The sequence below is a fragment of the Sphaerodactylus townsendi genome, linkage group LG05 (assembly GCF_021028975.2).
Source record: "Sphaerodactylus townsendi isolate TG3544 linkage group LG05, MPM_Stown_v2.3, whole genome shotgun sequence".
In the NCBI taxonomy this organism is placed as follows: domain Eukaryota; kingdom Metazoa; phylum Chordata; class Lepidosauria; order Squamata; family Sphaerodactylidae; genus Sphaerodactylus; species Sphaerodactylus townsendi.
The window spans coordinates 98,788,719-98,811,527 of NC_059429.1; the positions used below are offsets into that span (position 1 = coordinate 98,788,719).

Sequence of the window (22,809 nt, forward strand, 5' to 3'; positions counted from 1 at the left end):
AGAAGGGCAAGCCCTCCTCTTTCACTCCACCCAAACTTGCAAACTCCCCGCCTCCAAGTCCCGTGGCATCTCCTTGCGGGCAGAAGTTGGTGTGTGTTTTTTTGCCTGGTGCTTTGCATGAGTTTTTTGCAAGAGCCACCCCATCTCTGGGTCATGCTTTGGGTAAGGCGGCCGAGTGGAAGGGGCGGATGGGAGGTCCAGATTCAGCTTTGCGCCAGGGGAGTCCTGCTCTGACTTCTATGCATACCTGCAGGGTAGGCTGCCATGTGGGATGAACAGCAGCTGCTGCTCTCCGTAGGGCAGAGGGGGTTTGCATGCCTAGTGCTGCTGGCAGCACCAGTCAGGCTGCTGCTGCAGTCCCCTCTCTGCCCAACGGAGCAGTTGGCTGCCTTCTCTGTGGGGAAGAGGGTTTGAATGCCCGGTGCAACCGGCTCACGCAACACAAGAGCCGGCAGCACTGGGAAGGCTGCCGCCCCCGCCCCCTCTCTGCCCAATGAAGCAAGCAGCTTCTCAATGGGGAAGAGAGGGTTTGCAAGCCCGGTATTGCCGGCTCATGCGGCGCAAGAGCAGCAGCAGCATGAGCAGCAGCAGCAGGCACGCCGCTGCTGCTGTCCCCTCTCTGCCCAGCTCAGCTGCCTTCTCCATGGGGCAGAGAGGGTTTGCATGCCGTGTTCCCAGCTCGCACGGCGCAATAGCAGCAGGTAGGCAAGTCCCCTCTCTGACCAATGGTGCAGGAAGCTGCCTTCTCCATGGGGCAGAGAGGGTTTGCAAGCATGGTGTCACCAGCTTGCGTGGTGCGAGAGCGGCAGCACCAGGCAGGCCACCGCCGCCGTCCCCTCTGCTCAACAGAACAGGCGGCTGCCTTCCCCATGTGGCAGAGGGGGTTTACATACCTGGTGCTGCCATCCCTTCTGCCCACGGACCAGGTGGAACAGCTGCCCTCTCTGTGGGGCAGAGGGTTTGCATGCCTGGCACCGCCACCCCCTCTGCCCAATGGAGCAGGCAGCTGCCTTCTCTGTTGGGCAAAGGGGGTTTGCATGGCCGGTGTTCCCGGCTCGCATGGCGCAAGAGCAGCAGCACCAGGCAGGCAAGTCCCCTCTTTGCCAAATGGAGCAGGCAGCTGCCTTCTCTGTGGAGCAGAGAGGGTTTGCAAGCCAAGTATTCCCGGCTCACGCGGCGTGAGAGCGGCAGCACCAGGCAGGCAAGTCCCCTCTCTGTCCCATGGAGCAGGCAGCTGCCTTCTCTGTGGGGTAGAGAGGGTTTGCAAGCCTGGTATTGCCAGCTTGTGCAACGCGAGAGCAGCAGCACCAGGCAGGCAGCCGCCACCATCCCCTCTGCCCAACAGAGCAGGCGGCTGCCTTCTCCATGGGGCAGAGGAGGTTTGCATGCCTGGCAATAAATGGTTATCCTGTTCGGCTCCCAACCTAAAGTGTGCTTTGAGTTTTGGCCCCCTGTGCAATTGAATTTGAAACCCCTGTCTTAGTGTGTGAAGTACTATCTGGATGTCCTTGAGTGCCTGTTCCCTGGATGGTGAGCGGACCAGGATGTCGTCCAGATAGGGGTGTATGTGTATTCCTTGTTTGCAGAGCAGGGTTATTGGTCCCAGTAGAATCTTTGAAAAAATTCTGGGTGCAGTGGATAGTCCAAACGGTAGGGCGCGAAATTGATAATGTTGAAGAGACGTTTGAGACGAATCTTAGATATTGACGATGTGCCGGATGTATCATTATATGAAGGTATGCCTCCGTTAGGTCCAGGGAGGTGAGAAACTCCCCTGGCCAGAGTGCTTCCATGATGTTGCGAAGAGATTTCATTCGGAAGTGTCTGAGTTTGATGTGCCGGTGGACATATTTTAAATCCAGTATGGCTCTCCAGTCCCCGGTCTTTTGGGGGACTGTGAAAAAATGAGAGTACACGCCTGATGATTTCTCCGCTGAGGGGACCTGTTCTATGGCTCTTATGTCTAGAAGATGCTGTACAGCTGTTTGATTGCGAGAAGTTGTAGCGGAGTTCTTGGCATTTGTGGTTTTGAAGAAACGTGGTTTTGGAATGTGGGCAAATTCTATGAGATAACCTGTGGAAATGATTTCTTGGGACCACTTGTCTATGTGTTCCCCTCTCCATTGGTTGCGGAAGTGAGATAGTCTTCCTCCCACCGGGAGTGCATTGGCGTCATTGCCTTCCTGATTTGTCAAACTTCCCGAATTTGTCTGACCTGGGTTGTGTGACTGAGTAGTTGTGGGCTTGAAAGGAGCCTCAGCCACAAAAGGAGTTAGATGGTCTCCAGTTGGAACGGGGGAGGTCCAACTGGAGGTGCCCTTGGTAGTGTGCGATATGATCTAAAAGTATTTCTCTGAAATTGAGTTCGGTCGGCTCTAACAAATTTGGGCATTATTTTCTTTTTGTCTCTTGTCTCAGTCAAGTTCCTTGCCGAAGAGCATTTCCCCCTGGAAGGAGTAGTTTGCTACCAGTACCCTTGAGTGAGGGTCTGCCTGCCAAGCCCTGAGCCAGCTGTTGCGTCTGGCTACGATGGATGCTGCCATGGATCTAGCTGAAAGGAGTAGGGCATCCAGGTTGGAGTCAGCCAGGAAGGAAACTCCACAGAGAATCCTTTGTATGCCCTCCCTGATTGCGGTGCTTTCAGGAGGTATCATGTCCAGCACTCTGTTTGTCCAGCCTAAAATAGCCCATGCGACTACCGCTGATGGTGCTAGAGCTTTCATTGCGGTGGCTGTCCACTTGTGAGCCCTTCTAAGGGAAGCGTCTAAGTGTTTGTCCATTGCGTCCCTGATGGAGCCGTCACCGTCTTTAGAGACGAATCCACCTAATTGGAGGGCTGCCACCGGTGCATCTACTAAGGGAACTTTTAGCATGGAGTTAATGTATTCTGGCACAAAATATAGTTTTTTAATGTTGGAGGGTAGTCCCCTAGCTGCCCCTGGTTGTTGCCATTCTTTTCTAATTTTCCTTTCTAGGTATTCTGGAATGGGAAAATAGTTGGAAGAATCATTCTGGGGGAAAAAAATTGTTTCCTTTTGGGAGTCCCTTAATGGGTTTATTGGATGTGGATGGAGCTGATGGGTCTTGTGCTCCTTCCTCATCCTGTAAATCCAGGGCAGAGATGATTTTATTTATTAACATGGGAAGGTCTTCGATTTTGAAAAATCTGGTTAAGTGATCAGCTGTTTCAGGCAAAGGATCTTCCTGATCTGAAAAGTGTTCTGGCTCCTCCAGAACCTCGTCTCCACTAAATGTCTCCTCCCCTGGGAAGGCTTTAGGGTTCCCTGGCTGTTCTGGGGAAGGGCGTTTCCTGGCGGAGTTGGTGCTATTCTTGGAAATGGGGGGAGAACGCCGTACTGCGGCTGCATTGAGAGTCTGCATTTGTTCTGCTATGGCTGCTTTGAGTATTTGGGAAAATTGCGCAGCGGTCATGTTTTGGAGGTTAAAGGGTTCGTCCCCCGTCTCCTCCCTCGGCTCTATTTCCATCCCACTCCCTCCGTCCTCGGTGATATCTTGCCTGAAGTTGTCTTCCAAGTCTGGCTCCGAGAAGGCTCGCGGGGACGGTGGGGCAGTGGCCGATGCCTCGCTCTGGGAGCGTTGAAGCTCGTGAGGGGCCGGCATTTCCTGCTGCTCTGTGCGTCGTTTCTTTGCCTCCGCGTTTGAAACAGGAGCGGCAAGAGACACAGCTGCCAAAGCGTCGTCTGGCTGTTGCTTGTGTTTTCCTCCGGCTCTGCTCTTAGCGGGTGGGTTTTTACCCCCCGTTAGGTCGAGCGATTTGGAGACGGAGGATCTGGTGGCCTCCGCCGCAGATTTAACAAACTGTGGCCTGGGAGGTGAAAATGAGCCGTCCGCCATTTTGAGTTCCGTTTTGGCGGGAAAGGATTGTGACAGAAATCTTCAAACCTGCTAAGGCTAGGAAATTCCACCAATGTTAGGTCTTGGCACAATGGTCAATAACAGACTCTGGATATAAAATTGGAAGTCTTTATTGGACTAGCAACAAGGACTCAAACTGCAAGAAGCCAGATCTGGAGATCCTGGCATCTGCAAACACATTTATTCCTCCCTTTTCCCACTCAAACACCCCCTCCCATCTTCCCACAGATTAGTAGAACAAGGTATAAAAGGTTTTGTTGTGGAACACTGAGTGTCTCAAGGCCAAACTGACAGTCTTCTGCCCAAGGCCTTCACGTCTCCCTCCTTCACGTCTCCTTTGCTTCCGGAGGCTCCAGGCAAAGATGTCTAGTTAGCTACATTACCAAGCGCACAGATTTAGAACAAAAGACCCATTAACACATGATAGGTGGTCACATGAAGGACTGTCTCCCATGCCCAGGTCTGCCCTGGATGGTTTGGCCAAGGGGAGGGCAGGGGCCATTCCTGACAACCTAAAAAGCATCTGGGACCCTTGATTACATTACAATAAAGGTACTCAGACTCAGATTCAACTGTATTGCTTTCTATTTCAAGCTCTGTGTTGTTGCTGTGTGCTTTTGCTTTTTTTGTTTGCTTTTTTCCCCACCCCCTTTTGAATCCCACCACCCTATCCCTTTAGTCTTCTCTTTTTCACAATAATCCTTTTTTTATAAAGACATTTCTTGACTTCACATAGTACAATCTATTTCTCTGGGATAGTTCTCGTAACCTTTCTCTGGGATAGTTCTCAGTGACCTTGCTATCTACAGGGTTACTCCCAGGCTATAGTCTTCATTGTTACTCATACTTCTATTCAGATGCCCTCAACTATTGACCTGGTTGCCGCCTTTGTTACTCACTGACAAGGTTTCCCCACCCACCCTGGACACTCCAACAGATATATACTCCACTTGCTTTCCCAACATCAGATCCTCTGAAGATGCCAGCCACAGACGCAGGCGAAACGTCAGGAGAGAATGCTGCTAGAACACGGCCATACAGCCCGGAAACCACACAGCACCCAAGTTCTCGTAAACTCTTTCTCCTGTTCTACATGACATAAGATTGGTTATAAGTTATTTTGTTATTGCTCTAGTACTGACCTGGAAGAAGGCCTTCTCAGTGAGTCAGCAACCTGCGGCTCTCCAGATATTCATGGTGGCAGGGGCTGATGAGAACTGTAGTCCATGAACATCTGGAGAACCGCAGGTTGCAGACCCCTGGCCTAGATGTTCTCAGGCGGTCCTGAGTGGTAGTGGTAGGTTACTAGGGTACTTTCCAAGAATCCCTTGGCCTAAGGAAATTTCCCAGTAAGGAAAAGCACAATTTCCTCCTTCCTAGAGTTATAGCTATATTGTGATCTTTTTAGGATTTGTTAATATATTTGACATCTGTGGCATCTAAGGCACACTTGTCCTCCTTAATTATCTGGTACATATTCCAAGACAATATCTGACAGTAACATTGTACTCAGTAACTGGAGCATGTTTAGTTTTTGCCAAAATCAAAGCTGAGGTCACCAATATATGTTTTGTTTAAAAAGGTTAAAATGTATAAATTGTTTAAAAGCTTTATTGCAAAGTTCTCAAGTTATTGTAAATATTACAAGTACATGGAACTACAGGATTTAAAAAATGAACAGCTACGAAAGTTAAAGTTGCATTAGAAGTGATCTCCCTTGCCATGGAGAGAATGGAAAGTGAAAGTGGAGCTTGAGGAAATATGTTCGTACAAGAAATCTTGCCATGACAGACATTCGCCCCCATTGTGCACCATCACCTTGCGCACCTACAGCCTTCTGTAAGCTGCATAAGCGCTTTCTCTAGTCTATGGCTGGTGTTCTGCTCCACAATGAGGGTACATTTTCTTTGGGGCAGAGTTTTCATTGCAGACACACTCAGACTTAAGGCATCGCAGATCCTGGAAGTCCTACGGTTCCTGAGAGTGGGCAAATCCCAATGTTTTCCCTTGCTTTGGTGTTTCCACTCCTCTCTGTCTGCCCCCACCCACTCCTTGCAGGCATTTCCAGGGGATTGATAGCCAGCTCTTCTAAAAATAAACAAAAATTAACACTAACAAGCCACTGAAGTAGTGACGGCTCAATAAAAGATCAGTGTCATTCCACATGAGAGAGACCATAACAATTTTCTTTAGCTCTAGAAGCCAGCCCAACAATTTGGGAGCAAGACTTTTTCTGCCTTCAAGGTTTTGTATTTTCATTATAATATTACAGAACTTAATCCTATTCACAGTTTCTTATGACATTTTTATGCCACCTAGTATTTTAAAACCTCAAGCATTATTTCTATCTACAAAGCATTAGGAGGAGTAATTGTCAGAGGGAAAGTGACAGCTAGGAGAAGAGATGGTTAGCTTTCCCTACCTGGCACTTTTCTCCTAGCCAGCTCCTGATCAGTAATAAAAGCAATCGTTACTTGCTCATGTCATACCTGTTTGCATGCAGCTGCAGCATATTACTATATGTCAAAATGCTGCCCTTTATCCAACATGACTCCTGCACCAAGGAAAGGAGCAAACTCTGTCATGCCTGAGGTCTGGAAACAACAAATTAATGCTGACATATAAAAGCAAGCAGCTACCATCATTGCTACTGTATGGACTCAGAAGTACAAGATATGGGAGAGTCTGGACGTGATCTCCAGGGTTAAAAGGGGGAAAAAACCTGATCAAAATGCAGCAACTTTGCCATTTGTAAGACACATTTCCATACAAATTCCAATCATTCAGAGGGAATCTCAGCAACATGACTGAAGGGACAAGTCACAGTTAAACCGAACTGAAGGGAAGTAAGACAATTGACGGCACAAAAAGACAACTGAAGCAGTACAGAAAAAAAGCTGACACTGGCTCAACTTCAGATTAATCCTGACCCACTCATGACTCTATACACTAAATCATGCCTGGAAAGCAAAACAAAACTCAAAACACAGCAGATAATTTCAGGCAGTGGAAATGTTCAAATTTTAAATAGGTAACCGGCCTCTGAACTATGTTTAATGATAATATAAATGAAAAGGGTGAAAAAATTATCAACTAGCAATAAAGCCCTTTGTACAAAACGATACAATGGTCTCTGGAAAACTGGTGGTGGTGGGTGCAGCAGGGAGCCAGGATCTCTCCAAATCAATCATCAACGCTGAAAGATTTGTCTACAATGTTATTTGTAAGGATTGTCAAAATATGTCCCCATAAACATGACCACATCTTAAGAACATAAGAACATAAGAACAAGCCAGCTGGATCAGACCAAAGTCCATCTAGTCCAGCTCTCTGCTACTCGCAGTGGCCCACCAGGTGCCTTTGGGAGCTCACATGTAGGATGTGAACGCAATGGCCTTCTGCGGCTGTTGCTCCCGATCACCTGGTCTGTTAAGGCATTTGCAATCTCAGATCAAAGAGGATCAAGATTGGTAGCCATAAATCGACTTCTCCTCCATAAATCTGTCCACGGCCCTTTTAAAGCTATAAAGGTTTGTGGCCATCACCACCTCCTGTGGCAGCATATTCCAAACACCAATCACACGTTGCGTGAAGAAGTGTTTCCTTTTATGAGTCCTAATTCTTCCCCCCAGCATTTTCAATGAATGCCCCCTGGTTCTAGTATTGTGAGAAAGAGAGAAAAATGTCTCTCTGTCAACATTTTCTACCCCATGCATAATTTTGTAGACTTCAATCATATCCCCCCTCAGCCGCCTCCTCTCCAAACTAAAGAGTCCCAAACGCTGCAGCCTCTCCTCATAGGAAGGTGCTCCAGTCCCTCAATCATCCTTGTTGCCCTTCTCTGCACTTTTTCTATCTCCTCAATATCCTTTTTGAGATGCGGCGACCAGAACTAGACACAGTACTCCAAGTGCGGTCGCACCACTGCTTTATATAAGGGCATGACAATCTTTGCAGTTTTATTATCAATTCCTTTCCTCATGATCCCCAGCATAGAGTTTGCCTTTTTCACAGCTGCCATGCATTGAGTTGACATTCCCATGGAACTATCAACTAAGACGCCTAAATCCCTTTCCTGGTCTGTGACTGACAGCACTGACCCCTGTAGCGTGTATGTGAAGTTTGGATTTTTTGCCCCTATGTGCATCACTTTACATTTTGCTACATTGAACTGCATTTGCCATTTCTGAGCCCACTCATCTAATTTATCAAGGTCCGCTTGGAGCTCTTCGCAATCCTTTGTGGTTCTCACCACCCTACATAATTTGGTATCATCTGCAAACTTGGCAACCACGCTACCCACCCCTACTTCCAGGTCATTTATGAATAGGTTAAAGAGCACTGGTCCCAAAACGGATCCTTGGGGGACACCACTCCCGACATCTCTCCATTGTGAGAACTTCCCATTTACACCCACTCTTTGTTTCCTGTTTCTCAACCAGTTTTTAATCCTTAGAGGACTTCCCCTCTTATTCCTTCATTGCTGAGTTTTCTCAACAGTCTCTGGTGAGGAACTTTTTCAAAAGCTCCTTTTGAAATCCAAGTAGACAATGTCCACCGGGTTCACCCCTGTCCACATGCCTGTTTACACCCCTCAAAGAACTCTCTCTAGTAAGTTTGTAAGACAGGATTTGCTCTCTGCAAAGCCATGCTGACTCTTTCTCAGCAGGTCTTGCTTTTCTACATGTTTTATAATTTTATCTTGAATGATAGATTCTACTTCACTTACTCAGGAACAGATGTCAAACTGACTGGCCTGTAATTTCCCGGGTCCCCCCTAGATCCTTTCTTAAAGATTGGTGTGACATTGGCCATCTTCCAGTCTTCAGGGATGGAGCCTCATTTCAGGGATAAGTTGCATATTAAAGTGAGAAGATCAGCAATTTCATGCTTGAGCTCTTTAAGAACTCTTGGGTGAATGCAATCTGGGCCAGGGGATTTGGTAACATTTAGTTTATCAATGGCTACCAGAACTTCTTCCTTGTCTACCACTATCTTCGCTTAGTTCCCTGATTCACTCCTAAGAAGCTTGGTTCAGGTGCAGGAATGTTCCTCACCTCCTCTTGGGTGAAGACAGATGCAAAGAATTCATTCAGCTTCTCTGCAATCTCCCTGCCATCTTTTAGCACACCCTTTGTTCCTTTGTCATCTAACGGGCCTACTGCTCTTTGCTGGCTTCCCTGCTTTTGATGTACCCTTGAAGAACTGTTTGTTGCTGGTCTTGATGTTCATAGCCATATGCTCCTCATAATCCTTTTTTGCCTCCTCTTGCAGCTAACTTATTTCTTTTGCCACCATTTGTGTTCCCTCTCATATTCTTCATCAGTCAAACTGGACTTCCATTTTCTAAAGACATTTTTTCTTTTTTCTGATAATTTCCTAACCTCTCTTGTTAACCATGGTGGCTTTCTTTGGACTGGGTGCTGCTCTTTCTAACCTGTAGGAACACATTCCAGCTGAGCTTTTATTACTGTGTTTTTAAATAACCTCCAAGCATCCTGGATAGTTTTGACTCTCTTGATTTTCCTTTTCAGCTTCCTGTGCACTATCCCTCATCTTTGAGAAATTTCCTTTCTGAAGGCTAATGTAACTACATTTAGTTGCCACTTGTTCTATTGCTGAGATACTGAATCTGACAGCATTGTGGTCGCTGTTCCCTATCGGCTCAACAACACTGACTTCCTGCACCAGGTCCTGGGTCCCACATAGAATTAGATCTAGGATCACTCCCTCTCCCCCCTGGTTGGTTCCACAAACCATCTGCTCTAAGCCACACAGTCATTTAGCATATCCAGGGAATGCTCTCTCCTTACTATGACCTGAACATGCATTTTTCCAGTTTATATGGGGATAGTTAAAATCACCCATTACCACTACATTTTTTGTTTCTTTGTTGGCCTCTCTAATTTTTTTCCATCTCAGAATCCTCTTGTGCACTTTGGTCAGGGGGACCTATAATATATTCTAATATTAAAACTGTCCTTCACACCTGGTAGGTATTGATATCCACAATGATTCTGTAGGGGAACCAGCAGCTCCCCCCTTGCATTGTCTATTTTATGTGATACTATGCCTTTGGATGTAAAGGGCAACTCCACCCCCAATGCTTCCTGTCCTATTCCTTCCTATAGAGCCTGTAGCCTGGTATAACATATCCCACTGGTTCTCCTACATTCCACCATGTCTCTGTAATGCCCACTATATCAAAGTCCTCCTTCAAAACTCTGTATTCTAGCTCCCTCTGTATTCTCCTAGCCTCCCTCCTGTGTCATTTACTATTAGCATAGAGACACCTGTAAGCACTCTGTCTCTCTGTCCTTAACCTGGGATTTCTATGTGTTTTATCCTCAAGTCTTTTTGTAGACACCATCCCTTGTCACATGCACATTGCTATGTTCTCGCTTGTATGTGGTTGATTTAGAAAACCTCCTCTCTGTCTGCATCCCCATAGATACTGTATTCAACCTAAGTCACCTCAGCTCCTGTCGGCTTTCCCCAGTGATCAGTTTAAAAGCTGTTCTGCCACCTTTTAATGTTGAGCCAGCAGTCTGTTCCTCTTTGGTTAAGATGAAGCTCCGGCCCCGCTTGTACAGGCCTACCTTGTCCCAAAAAAGGTTCCCAGTTCCTGACAAATCTGGAAACCCTCTGCCTTTACACCACCTTCTCATCCACTTATTGAGACCTCCTGTATCTGGCTGCCTAGCTCGCCTAAGCCCAAGTGATGGAACGGGTAGCATTTGAGAATGCCACCTTGGAGGTCCTGGACTTCAACCTGTTTCCTAGCAGCCTAAATTTAGCTTCCAGAACCTCCCTGCTACATTTCCCACGTCGTTGGTGCTGCTACTGTGGACCACAACTGCTGACTCCACCCCAGCACTGTCTAAAGCCTATCTAGGACGAAGCTACATCCAAGCAACCTTCTCGCGACCAGGCAGGCAGTCACCATATGTACTACCACGCCTCTCACAAACCCAACTCTCTACATTTCTAATGACTTAATCACCCACTACAAGGAGCCCCCCACCTCCCCGAGGGTTATCCTCAGTGCGAGAGGATAGCTGATCACCAGTTAAGGAAGGGATCCCATCTAAGGGAGCATCTTCCCCCACCTCAGACTGGCACCCTCCATCCCCAAGGCCTTCATTCTCCATGACATCTGAAGAGACGTCACCTTGGGAGTGGGACCCGGCTGTTAGGTCCCTGAAAGCCTCGTCTGTCACCCTCTCTGCCTCTTTCAGCTTCTCCAGGTCTGCCACCTTGGCTTCAAGAGAACGCACACGTTCCTTGGGAGCAGGAGGGGTCATTTGACCCAGGCACCATTCTCCTGGGTCACATGGGTGCGCATTTTGGTACCTCGCCCCTTCCCTCCCAACCTGACCTCCACTCAGCAAAGGTAGGCTGAGGGTCCCATATGAAGCATATTTACCCAGAACATGGAAGGGTTGAGATCTATGTCACTCGTGTCCAAGTCAGCGTGTTTTGGACCGGCCTTTAATGCCTGGCACGTGTGAATTTTCTGTGTAAAAGGATGAGGCCCCAGAAGTAACTTTCAGAGTTCAATGTTCTTACTCTAGAGTAGCCCAAGGAGCTCCAAGAGAAATCTTTTCAAGGAAGTGGTTGCTTGGATTTTAGCCAGGCGGTTAGATCTATTTTCAGATGGTGTCTTAAAACACTCCAGAACCTGAGTTCAGAGCATCCCCTTCCCAAAAACAGTGGTGATTTTAAACAAGCATGAAAAGGTATGTAGTTGTGTTTTTTTTTAAGTTACAAATGGTTGAACAAGTAAGTTTGTCCAAAAGCTTTCTATTCTGGTTGTTCCAGGTGGGCAAGTGGAGACAAAAGCCCCAGCAGCCTCAAGGTTTATGATCTTATCCAAGGGAGCTCTGCCAGCTTCCCTTACCTGCATGAGTTTGCAGGTGCTCCAAGTTAAGCCAGTCTGCAGCTGTTGGATGGTTCAGGGCCAAACACTTTTATGTGCCAGCGTCTCTCCACAGCCATCCTGTTCAACTCAGTCACATCAGTCCCTTGACTTCAGTGAATGGAGGCTGACTGTTGCCCTCAGAATGAGGGGTGGGGAGATTTTTTTTACACCTTTCTGATAAAACCAACCTCATGCCCATGCTCTCCAAAGAGCTTCTCTGGGCAGCATTCCCCCTGCCCCAGTTTCTGCTGATTCTTGCAGACTGGAAAGAAACTCCCATGGATTTAATAGGGCTCCCTCCTCACTGAGGATGTTTAGGGCTACAGGCGTCGATTCTAAGTCCTGCAAAAGAAGTGCCAGCTGTACTCGCCAACATCCAACTGGCCCCTGTCCCAATGAGGTGGGAAGAGGGTGCAGCATCCAGGGTGAGCACTGGGTGCTGTTTTAGCTTGATATGCTCCTGCACATAAAATTCACTAGGTGATACTGGCCCAATTCAACAGTCTGAGCCTAACCTACATCACACCTTGTAAGAAGTTAAAATATTTATATTTAGAGTATCTCTAATCACCTCTCCATCTCCAGATGCTGAAGAGTGTTGTGCTGTAATAGTGGGAGATCTCCAGCCACCACCTGGAAATTGGCAACCCCATTATTAGAGTATGGTTAAAAAAAATACACATCAAGCACCACCCCACCACTCTGAGTCAGACATCTTTCAAAAAAGGCATGTTTCAAACTGTTTTATAATCTTGAAGCGTGCCAATCTCACCTCCAGGGTGAGAAAATTTGAAAATCTGGGGCGAAAGCTGAAAAAGCCCTCCAAGGAAATCTGACCTTGTTAACTATCAATTTCCTTGCAAGAGAGCGCCACTCTTGGACCTTAATGCACAAAGAGACTGATATGGCAGATCTGCAGATACTCCCCTATCCTCAGGTGTTTAGGGGTAGCGGGGGGGGGGGGGTTTGCAGCCCCTGGGGAAGTGGGGCAGGGAGGGCGGTCTTGGTTCTTCAAGCCACAGGGGCTGATGGGAATTGTAGTGCACCTACCAGATGGTAATGCAGTACAATTCCCAGCAGCCCATACAACTTAAAAAACCGAGTGCTGCACACATGCTCAGTCACATCTCCAAAAGCGGGGGGTGATGGGAAGTGTAATCTGTGAGCATCCAGGAGCCACGGGGGTCTGGCCCTCATGGACTACATCGCCTATCAGTGAGTCATCTGAAACCCACTGGGCTTTTATACAGTAGGATACTTTACAGTGTAAAAGATGAATAAATAAGGCCGTACCTTCAAATATTAAAAAGTTAATAGATCCTTCTGAAATATAGATATCGGTGATATCTCTGCAACCATACTGCTGGTTAAGGCATACTTTCTGCTCATAAGCATAATTAGGTCATGATCACTTACACCTTAGCAACCACAATGTCCACATTCGGTGAAATAGCAGTCAACAACTGTTATTAAGCAAATACATTGTCTAGGATTTCAAAGCAATTCATATACACTACAATATCTCATGATTGAACTGGCAAAGCTTCAGGCACAATGCTATTTGTTTAACTCGACTGCCACATGTTCTTGGGGGCTTGGACTTATATAACCCTGGCCCCCACTCGGATTGCTATTTCACCATGTTCTCTACACTTGTTTTTTAGGCTTTCCCAGTATCATCATGCCATTGCTCTGTAATTCATAGAACAATTTCAATGACCTTAAGAAGTCACAGAAGCATATGGGAATACTGCAACTATTTAGCCTGCAGCTAAATGGTTATCTAGATACAGAATTATTATTTGAGCAACATCCATATTCTACAGATCTAGAAATATAAAACTTTTTACCACCATATGAAAACTCAGGCTCAACTCAGAATATTTCATTGTTATCGGTCTCCCTCCATAAGTCAGAAAAACCATACCCACCACCACCACTGATAAACAGCATCAAACACTGAAATTAATAACGTGAATTTAAATTATCATGCAACGAGAAAATGTTACTTTCATGCATAGCTTTTTGGAAAGACTGGGAGCAGGTTCACATTGCAAAATCTACATGATAGCCATGTGAATTGTGAACAGTGATCGGTTTTGTGCTGTTCTGTCCATTACCAGGCACACCAAACCTTGATCTGGATCAGGACCCAACAGAGAGAAGGAACTTTAATCTTCCCTCTGCGCCATTTTCCTGATCTGATACAGGAAAATGATGGACTGAAGAGGGGCACTTCTTCAGTCCATCAGGGAAGCTTAAATAATGATGACTGCACCTAAATTTCTCTGAGTAAAAAACTGGCTTCCCAAGGCTGCTGTAGGTCAGGAAACTGTGACCGGGGCAGGGGTGGGGGCTTACTCTCCCTGCTTACTATGGTCTGAATCTGGAATCCCAGGACAAGACTCCAAGCACACATCTGATCCAAAGTTCTCATAACTTCTGCAGAGATTGTGTGAATCAGTTCTGTGTCATTGTATAAAAGTAGTCCTAAATCTGAGAAAGAGCTACTGTACATAAATGCAAAATATTATCATTATGCATCATATACACATTTATTCTAATCAACTTTCTTACTCTGAAATAAATGTATTCACTGAACAAAGCATTTAGTTGTAATCACTCTTGCGTCTCAGTGAGAAAAGCAGACTCTAAATGATGTCATCAATAGAATACTAACCGGTTGCTACAAAAAAAATATTGATTTACAACTATAGCCTAGAAAAATAATCCAAAACTGTTGATCCTGCAGCCCACAAGTTTTTTCCACTACAGAAGTTAAGAATATATAGATTTTAATTTGGGTGTTTCTGTACAAAAACAACCTTATTTACTTGAAAGTTAATGCTGAAATTCTATAAGCATTTATTTAGAACTCCTAATGAACAAAATTATGCACAGGATTGAGCTGCAAATGTCCAGAATCTTCCAAAAGTAAGGGATCGAACAAAATATAATTTCTTCATGAAACTGAAAGCAAATTCCATGCTGCCTGAACTCCAGCAGATGGACTGCATGCAGCATGAGTAGAGTAGAAGATCATCTAGATGGATTAAAAGGATTCCAGTATTGGGGATGATTAGCAATCATAGCAAAATGCCAATATTATGATACCTGACAAACTGTTCATTTATAATATCTATCTGCAGCTCAGATACTTGACCACATGGCTTTCTTCTTTACATAGGAAATATCCTTTAACTCAACAAGCTGCACCCGATTACTTTATTCTCCTGGAAGTGGAACGGCTCTTCTTCTCTTCTTAATAAGATAAAACCATGTGGAAAGATCCATATATCTTCTCCTCAAAAATTTTCAGTGGTCTTGGAATCTTGAACAGCCTTGTTTTCTTTCTCCTCCCTTTTTTTCTGCCTTTACCTGTTCCCAATATTTCACACCTCATCTAGCTGTTGGGGATGGGTAAAGTCTATTTTTAATTTTGGTTAATTTACAAGATATATTTTTCAGTGTACCTTAGATATACCTTAAGTACACAGAGGCCCTATTGGTTTTGATGCTCTCGTGGTTGGCATGGGGTCCAGCCATTTGACTATCAGATATGGCCATAGCTGCTCAGATTACATACCCTGTTTCCCTGAAAATAAGACCTACCCCGAAAGTAAGCCCTAGCATGATTTTTCAGAATTTTTGGAGGATGCTTGGAAAATAAGCCCTACTCCAAAAATAAGCCCTAGTTACAGATTCCCTGGCGCAGCTGATCTGGTCATGTGAGGGGTGCAAAATCATGGGAAAAATAAGAGATAATAAGTCTACATCTATGCCAGTCAGGCAACATCAGCTGCTCTAGAGTTTTTCACTATTTTTGCCGCATGCCTGGCAGCAGTGGTGATGGGGACCAAGCTTCAATGAACATCATATTCTCTCAGAGCAAGACCAGTGTCAGCACTCAGATGGCAACGCCATTGGACAAAATATTCATGCTCTCCAAAGAGAAACAGAACCAATGGGAATCTTCAGATAGGAAAGAGCCTCAGAAAACAGAACATGCATGACTCAATGCTTCATTAACACTCTCCAGCAGCAAGAAATTATCAGTGAGAGGTGGGAACAGCTCACTAAAGATGGTACTAAAGAAAACCTTCACAGCACAGCGCACTGGGGAAATCAAACAAGGCGACAAAATATTCAGCATCAACATAACTACCGGTATACCTTCCCCCAAAGAGAGATGAAAAAGCTATAGCGATCCCTTCCTTAAATCTTCTAAATAAAATCGTGATCAAAAACAAATAAAAGCAAACGAGATCTCAAATACTACAGTGTAGAATCAATACCATTTAAATTTTGCAACCTGGGGGGAACCAAGAAAAGTTATTTTTAAAAATTATTTTAGCACAACAAAAATTATGTGATTGGCTTGGGAATAGTTGAAACATGTCAAAAATTGTGCTGAGTCAAGATTTTTATATGCGACATAGGAAATGTTTTATGCGGATAAGGAACTACAAGATTTCGTGTACACTGATGGCCCTCCATAAACATATGCCATATTTCATTATAATTCACACCCTTTGCAACTGTCTGAAAAACTTGGCATAAATAACCATATATCCAATTCTCAATTTGACTCCATTGTGCAGAAAATCAGTACAGTGTGGCCACTAAAAGATAGAAGATATCTCTACAAACCTGTGGTAACGCCAAAGTTTACAGAAGAATCTGAAAACGGGGGTGGCAGGAGGTGGAGATTTCAAGAACATGAAAAAGTAAAAATTAGTGAAGTGGGGAGCCACAAGAGGACAATAGGATTTTCCTCTATTTTGCAAGTCCTCCATTTATCAAGTTGCATTAAGCACAAAGTTCTCATAAATACACACTAGTCTTGCTATGACTGCTTTGCATGGAAGAATAATTTGTCTGAGAAGAATGTCACAAATATATATTCCTAAAACATTTTATGTTTTTATTACTATTGATTGTTTCCTGATTGCTTACTAGACCTATATGACAATCATTAAGTGCTGTACCTTATGATTCTTGACAAATGTATTTTCTTTTATGTACACTGAGAGCATATGCACCGGAGACAAATTCCTTGTGTGTCCAATCACACTTGGCCAATAAAGATTCTATTCTATTCTATTCTAAAACTGTGGCTGTAAAAGAAGAAGAAATTGGATTTCTATCCCACCTTTCTTTCCTGTAAGGAGACTCAAGATGACTTACAAGCTCCTTTCCCTTCCTCTCCCCACAAAGGCACCTTATGAGGTAGGTGAGCTTGAGAGAGTTCCGAAGAACTGTGACTAGCCCAAGGTCATCCAGCAAGCATGTAGGAGTGCAGAAACACATCTGGTTCACAAGATAAGCCTCTGCCATTCAGGTGGAGAAGTGGGGAATCAAACCCAGTTCTCCAGATTAGAATCCACCTGATTTAACCACTACAAAAGTCCAGTGGCACATTAAAACTTTAGAACTCTCTCTCCAGGAAAATTTGTCTGTCTCCCTCTATTGCCATCTTTTGCCAGCAGGTGAAGTCATTTCTGTTCTGTCTGCCATATTCCAAATCATTGGCCAAATCATTTCCTAGCTCCAACAGAGATTATAATAAACTTGAAAGAGTGCAAGCACTACTTTGCTAAGATACAGAAGCTTTGAAAAAATAAAAGATCATGCCTTTCAATGGGATTTTCAGGACTTTTTTCCCTTTCTCATGTTTAGCAAAATTATGAAAAACAAATACAAATTTGGCATTCATATATTCTACTTACATAATTCTTCTCTTGGAGTGGACCATTGGCATAGGATTTCTGGTTTAAACAGAAATTACACATACTGGTTAACTAAAAAACAAGAGTGGTATGAATGCCATCCCTTCCACGCCCCCACAATAGACACCTTGTGAAGTATGTGGGGCTGAGAGTTCTGAGAGAACAGCAACTAGCCCAAGGTCCCCCAGCAGGTTTCATGCACAAGAGTGGGGAAATAAATTCAGCTCACCAGATAAGAGTCTGCTGCTCATGTGGAGGAGTAGGGAACAAGGGCGTATTGGAGAAAAGTGCCGCCTGGAGACAACTACTTCTCCAGATGCCCCCCACAGCCCCTGTGCTCGGGAGTAGTGCTCAGGGGCATACCCATGCCCCCCGAGGCTGCCCCCCCCACCTCCATGCCAGCCAGCTTTTGAAAGCCGGAGTTTTTGAAAGCACGGAGGTGGGGAGTGGGGCCATACCCCCAATTTCCATGCAGCCAGGGGGAGGGGTCATACCCCCGAGCCCTGCCCCCCACCTCTGTGCAGCTGGAGTTTTTGAATGCTGGCTTTTAAAAGCACCAAGGTCGGGGACGGGGACTCAGGGTGGGGCCACACCCCCAACCTCCGTGCAGCCAGGGGGCAGGGCTCAAGGCCACACACCACGAGCCCTGCCCCCATGCAGCCAGAGCTTTTAAAAGCAAAGAGGCTGGGGAGGCCTCCGTGTTTTTAAAAGCGAGCTTTCAAAAGCTCTGGCTGCATGGAGGGGTTAAGGAAGGACGAAGTCAGATGAGGCAGCAGGAGGCAGCTCGTCTGACTTCGTTCTCCCTTGGCCCCACCCATGTCATCCTCTTTGATGACATAGGCGAGGCTGAGGAAGGACAGACAAAGGGAAAAGCATCTGGCCACGTGGGGGCCAATTTTGCGCCCCCCACATGACCAGATTAGTTGTGCCTGGGGAATGGGTTACTATTTTCATCCAAAATTTAGAGATCCCTATTCTGTTCCCATTTGATTCCTTTCACACCACAGTACAAGAAAAAGATGATCTCACACCAACCTCAGGTCAAGCAATCCTAAGCAATAAATGGCTAGGGGAATTGAATGTCCTAACGATGAACTCTTCACCAACAGGAGAGCAGCTCACAAAGTTTACTCACAAAATGAGTCCTGCTCCCTGATTGGTGGGTAAAATTCCATTCATTCCCGCCACTCCTCTCCATCCTCCCTTTATCCTGACCTTCCCACCTACCTAAGTCACACATGTCCAATTTCTCCCACCCCCAAGCCACAGGTAGAACCAGGTAGGTGGCAAGCTTTGCACTTGGAGTTGGGGAGGGGGCGCTACAGCCCCAGTAAAGTCCATTTCAGGGGAGATGCTTCCTCTTCCACCCTTTGGTAGGGCCCATAACATCTCCCTTGCAATGGGCTTTGCTGCTAGTACCGTATGTTATAATAGTCTACCAAAGAAAGAGGCTAAGGTTTCTGAAGGAGTTACAGCCCAGTGTGTAAGAAAAGCAGGTGCAATGTTGCTTCTCTAGGCAACATCTGCCAACCTGTCATCCTTCACAACAGAATCAACTTTTGGGGAAAGGGTTCTTCAGCAAATCCTCTGAGCCTGCTCCACAGCAGACAGTTCCATCTGGGATGAGAGGTACATCTCTAGGTTATATCCCAGCTCATTGCTTCCTCTTCAGAAAGAAAATAGAATATTGATCTTACCACGCATGGTCCTTTATTTCCAGGTTAGGAAGTCATACTACCTAAAGTTGGTTGGTCTTCCATTTATGCCAAGCCTGATCCAAAACACACACACAACCAGCATTACGTGTTTTGATGCAAGATGACAGTTTTCTGCAGAAGAAAACCATCTGCCCTCCCATCCCCACCCCCTTTTGTAAACAAACACGTTCCTTGAGATATACACCCCAAAGCTGGAGAAGTACAGAATACATCATAAGTAAAAAAGGGTTATTGAAATGTTGTCTAGGATGTTGCCTTTTTATAGGTCTACTAGCAATAAAGCCAATTTGGCAGAAAATTCAATGGGCTCTAGAAAATTAATCCTCCCAGGACAACAGATATGGACAGGCATATCTACAGGAAATGGCACCTATGACAAACAGTGAACTGTCCATTTTGGGCTGATAGTTCTCAATAGTAGTAATGGATACTACCATTGAGATAACCTCATATAGAAATGGCCTTATTCTTTGATTGACTAGAATGATCCTCCCCATGATGTGGCCTTCTCCTAGGAGAAAGAGGTGCATTCTTCCCAGTAGTGTGCTAGCCTCCTGCCACCGGAAAGATGCCAAATGCCTTTCCCATTATTACAGTAATCTCCTCAGGTCCATACTTAGAATCACAGTGAGCACTCCCAAGCCATGCCACCATTACTTTGCAGTCGATATAACTGCAGAGACTTCTGTATAAGCAGCTGACTCTGTCTGCTCCTTCACTGAGGTGGCCATGAGTTCACCCAGAAATCTTCCTCAGGGCAATGTATGCTACTGCACTGGACAGGAAATAGGCCACCAGCAGTTCTCATACAGCTTGCAAGTATTACATGCACAAAAATTGCAGATGTGACACCCTAAAGAACTTCTGGATTAATGAGGAAGAAAGAATGCAACCTGTCATGTTCTTTTTCTATTAACTATATGGAACATAACTTCATCAGTTGACAGTAAAGGGACCATTTTCTAGGATCCTGACCCAATACATTCCCCTGAGACACTTTCTTACCTTGCAGAAGAAGATACCTATTCTGTCTTATACAGTGTGCAAACAATCAATCATTAAAGCAGCCATAATGCTTACAGAACACTCAAGAATGGTTCAGCAGCTGGTGTGCTATGACAGCTGTTTCTCCTGTTCTGTACTGTCATGCTGTCCCCTTGTGTTTCTTGCAACCATTTGTTACATCCATCTGTTACTTATTATTTCAGGCTTGATTTCAAGATCTTTGGACAAATACTCCATTCCCATTATCCCCCCCCCCCCCATCCCAAGCTTGCACATTATCTTTGAAAATACAGTCATTCCTTCCCAGAATTATCATAATACAAGTTAATTAGGGCAGTATTTTACCATAGTAAGTAATAACTCCATAACTGGTCATGCTATTCATTTTTCAAAATGAATATAATCCTGCAACACTGATGCGACTTCAAAGAAGCATTTCATAACCACTTAATAAGAATTTACACAACTGAACATGACTGTCATCAAAAACAGAAGTCGTCTCCATTTTCAAGCATGTCAAATACAGTATATTTGTATCACAGACTCACAATATAGTGTTTTAGAAAACCATCTGTACCAAAAATGAGAGTCACACTTGTGTAAATATAAACTGATGTTAGAATTCAGTTACAAATTATAATCCAGCCATTGCTGCTATGTGTGTGGGGGAGCTTTCAGCTAATCTACAGGTATATATTTTTGTTACCAGGAGTCCCTCTTCTCTGACTCTGGAGAACCTGTTTCACTGCTATTCTACTGAGAGACACTGGGTCATCAAATCTGCTATTACACAGAGTAAGCTGGGGATCCACTAGAGTCACATAAGGTTCTCCCATCCAAAATTCCAAAGATCCCAGGTGCCTGGTCTCACTCCTTCCCTTTAAGTGAGTCTCAGCTGCTCTCGACATCCCATACATCTTGGAACTTTTTTCAGTCCTCATTATACCACCGGGGGGGGGGGCTTCCCATTTTATTTCGGTCGCTTCCATCCTCTGCATACTTGAGGACTCCCCCGAGTTGAACTCTCTACCTTTTCAGAGATACTGCTGTTCAATTTATCAACAGGAAACAATCACGGTGACGGCAGTTTTTTTTTTAAAAAAGGACAAACACACGCAGCTTGTTTATACTGCTCCGGGACCAGCCTCGAGCAAGCCTCGCTAGGCAGCATGGTAGAAGAGCAGCAGGAGCCGCCAGGGCCGAGCTCGCCAGTCTCCTTCCTTTTCCCTCGAGCATCGCGGCTCTTGAATGGCCGCGTCTACGCCCATCGCCTGCATTCCCGCAACTCCAGACGAGCCTAGAGGCTCTGTTGGAAGGAGGCTTTGCCTTGCAGGTGGGAAAAGCCGTGGCTTGAGCCGAGAAGGCTGCTCGGCTCAAGCCACGGCTTTTCCCACCTGCAAGGCAAAGCCTCCTTCTGCATCTCCCGCGGGCCACGCGAGGATGCCGGCCGCCTCCCCCCTCCCCCCCTTCGAGGGCAGCGTCCTCCTAACCCCAGGTCGGCGGCTCCTGCCAGCCTCGCTGCAGGCACCTGTTCGCGGCCTCAGTCGCTCGCCGAAGCCGCGGCGGAGCCAGGGGAGGGGACGCTGACGTGCTGCGGCAAGGACGGGCAGAGCGAGGCCTGAGCGGCGGCGGGCGCGCTCGCTTCACCCGCCGCCAGCCTTCCAGCCGCCCGAAACTCCTCCATCTCCACACGGTCACACAGCGCCTCAGAGCTGACAGCCAAGTTACTCACAGCCACACGGCCAGACCGAGCCTCCCTCAACGGAGCCTTTTCCATCCGGGCATGCAGCCCTCAAGGGAGAAACGACCAGAAAGACTCCGACCCCCCATCTTGCCCAACCGTCACTCACCGGCTTCGGAAAAGCGGTTCGCATAGCGGCGGGTACAACCGAGGACCTCACTGCGCAAAGCCACGCCCCCCGCGCCGCCTCGCCCTTCACAATTCGCGCAAAGCCACGCCTCTCTGAGAACATAGCCGCGCCCCCTTCGGGATCCCGCCCCCCCGATCTTGCGTATGACTCACAGCCGTTCCATGGGTCGAAGCCCCGCCCCTTCATGACTCCGGAACGCCCTGGAAGGCGCTGTCCAGGCCCGCCTCTCTCCATGCGGATAAGGAGACCCCCCCCATACTTTGCAAAGGTTTCTTTAAAGCCGTGACATGGACAAGGTGGTTAGCCGGAAGGAGTGGAGGCAACTGATTTTTTTAGACAACCTGTTCCTTTGCACAAAAAAGTGTTTTAAGATCACAGTCTTGGGTTACCTTTGTTTTCTATGGAGAGGAGAGCTACGGTAGAATCACTGCCTCTGGGTAGTGGATAGCCTTGTTCTGAGGTGCAAAACAGCAAGGCTTTGTTGCTTGTAGATCATTGAGAAACAGCCACGCTCATTATAGAAATCAGATAATCATAGAACACGTCCATAAAGACTGCTAAAATTATATTTAATAGAAGCAGGCAGCAGCTGAAGAGTTTGGATTTATAACCTGCTTTCCTCAACCATAAGGAGTTTCAAGGAAGCTTTCAAACTCCTTCCCTTCCTCTCTCCACAGAAGACACCCTGG

At 46.0% G+C, this 22,809-nt stretch overlaps 1 protein-coding gene across 12 annotated transcripts in view; it reads right to left on the minus strand.

Annotated features, from left to right (window-relative positions):
• PPFIA4 (PTPRF interacting protein alpha 4) overlaps positions 1–22,809 on the minus strand; it is a 146,973-nt gene that overhangs the window by 120,657 nt on the left and 3,507 nt on the right. For 8 of the 12 annotated variants that reach the window (XM_048497290.1, XM_048497289.1, XM_048497288.1 and 5 more), the window contains exons 1-2: positions 22,100–22,164; positions 17,527–17,565 (exon numbers count right to left, since the gene is read on the minus strand). The exons of 1 other annotated variant lie outside the window; for it this stretch is intronic. The gene's annotated coding sequence lies outside the window, so the exon portion shown is untranslated. 3 more of the 12 variants (XM_048497280.1, XM_048497281.1, XM_048497283.1) reach the window with 3 other exon arrangements.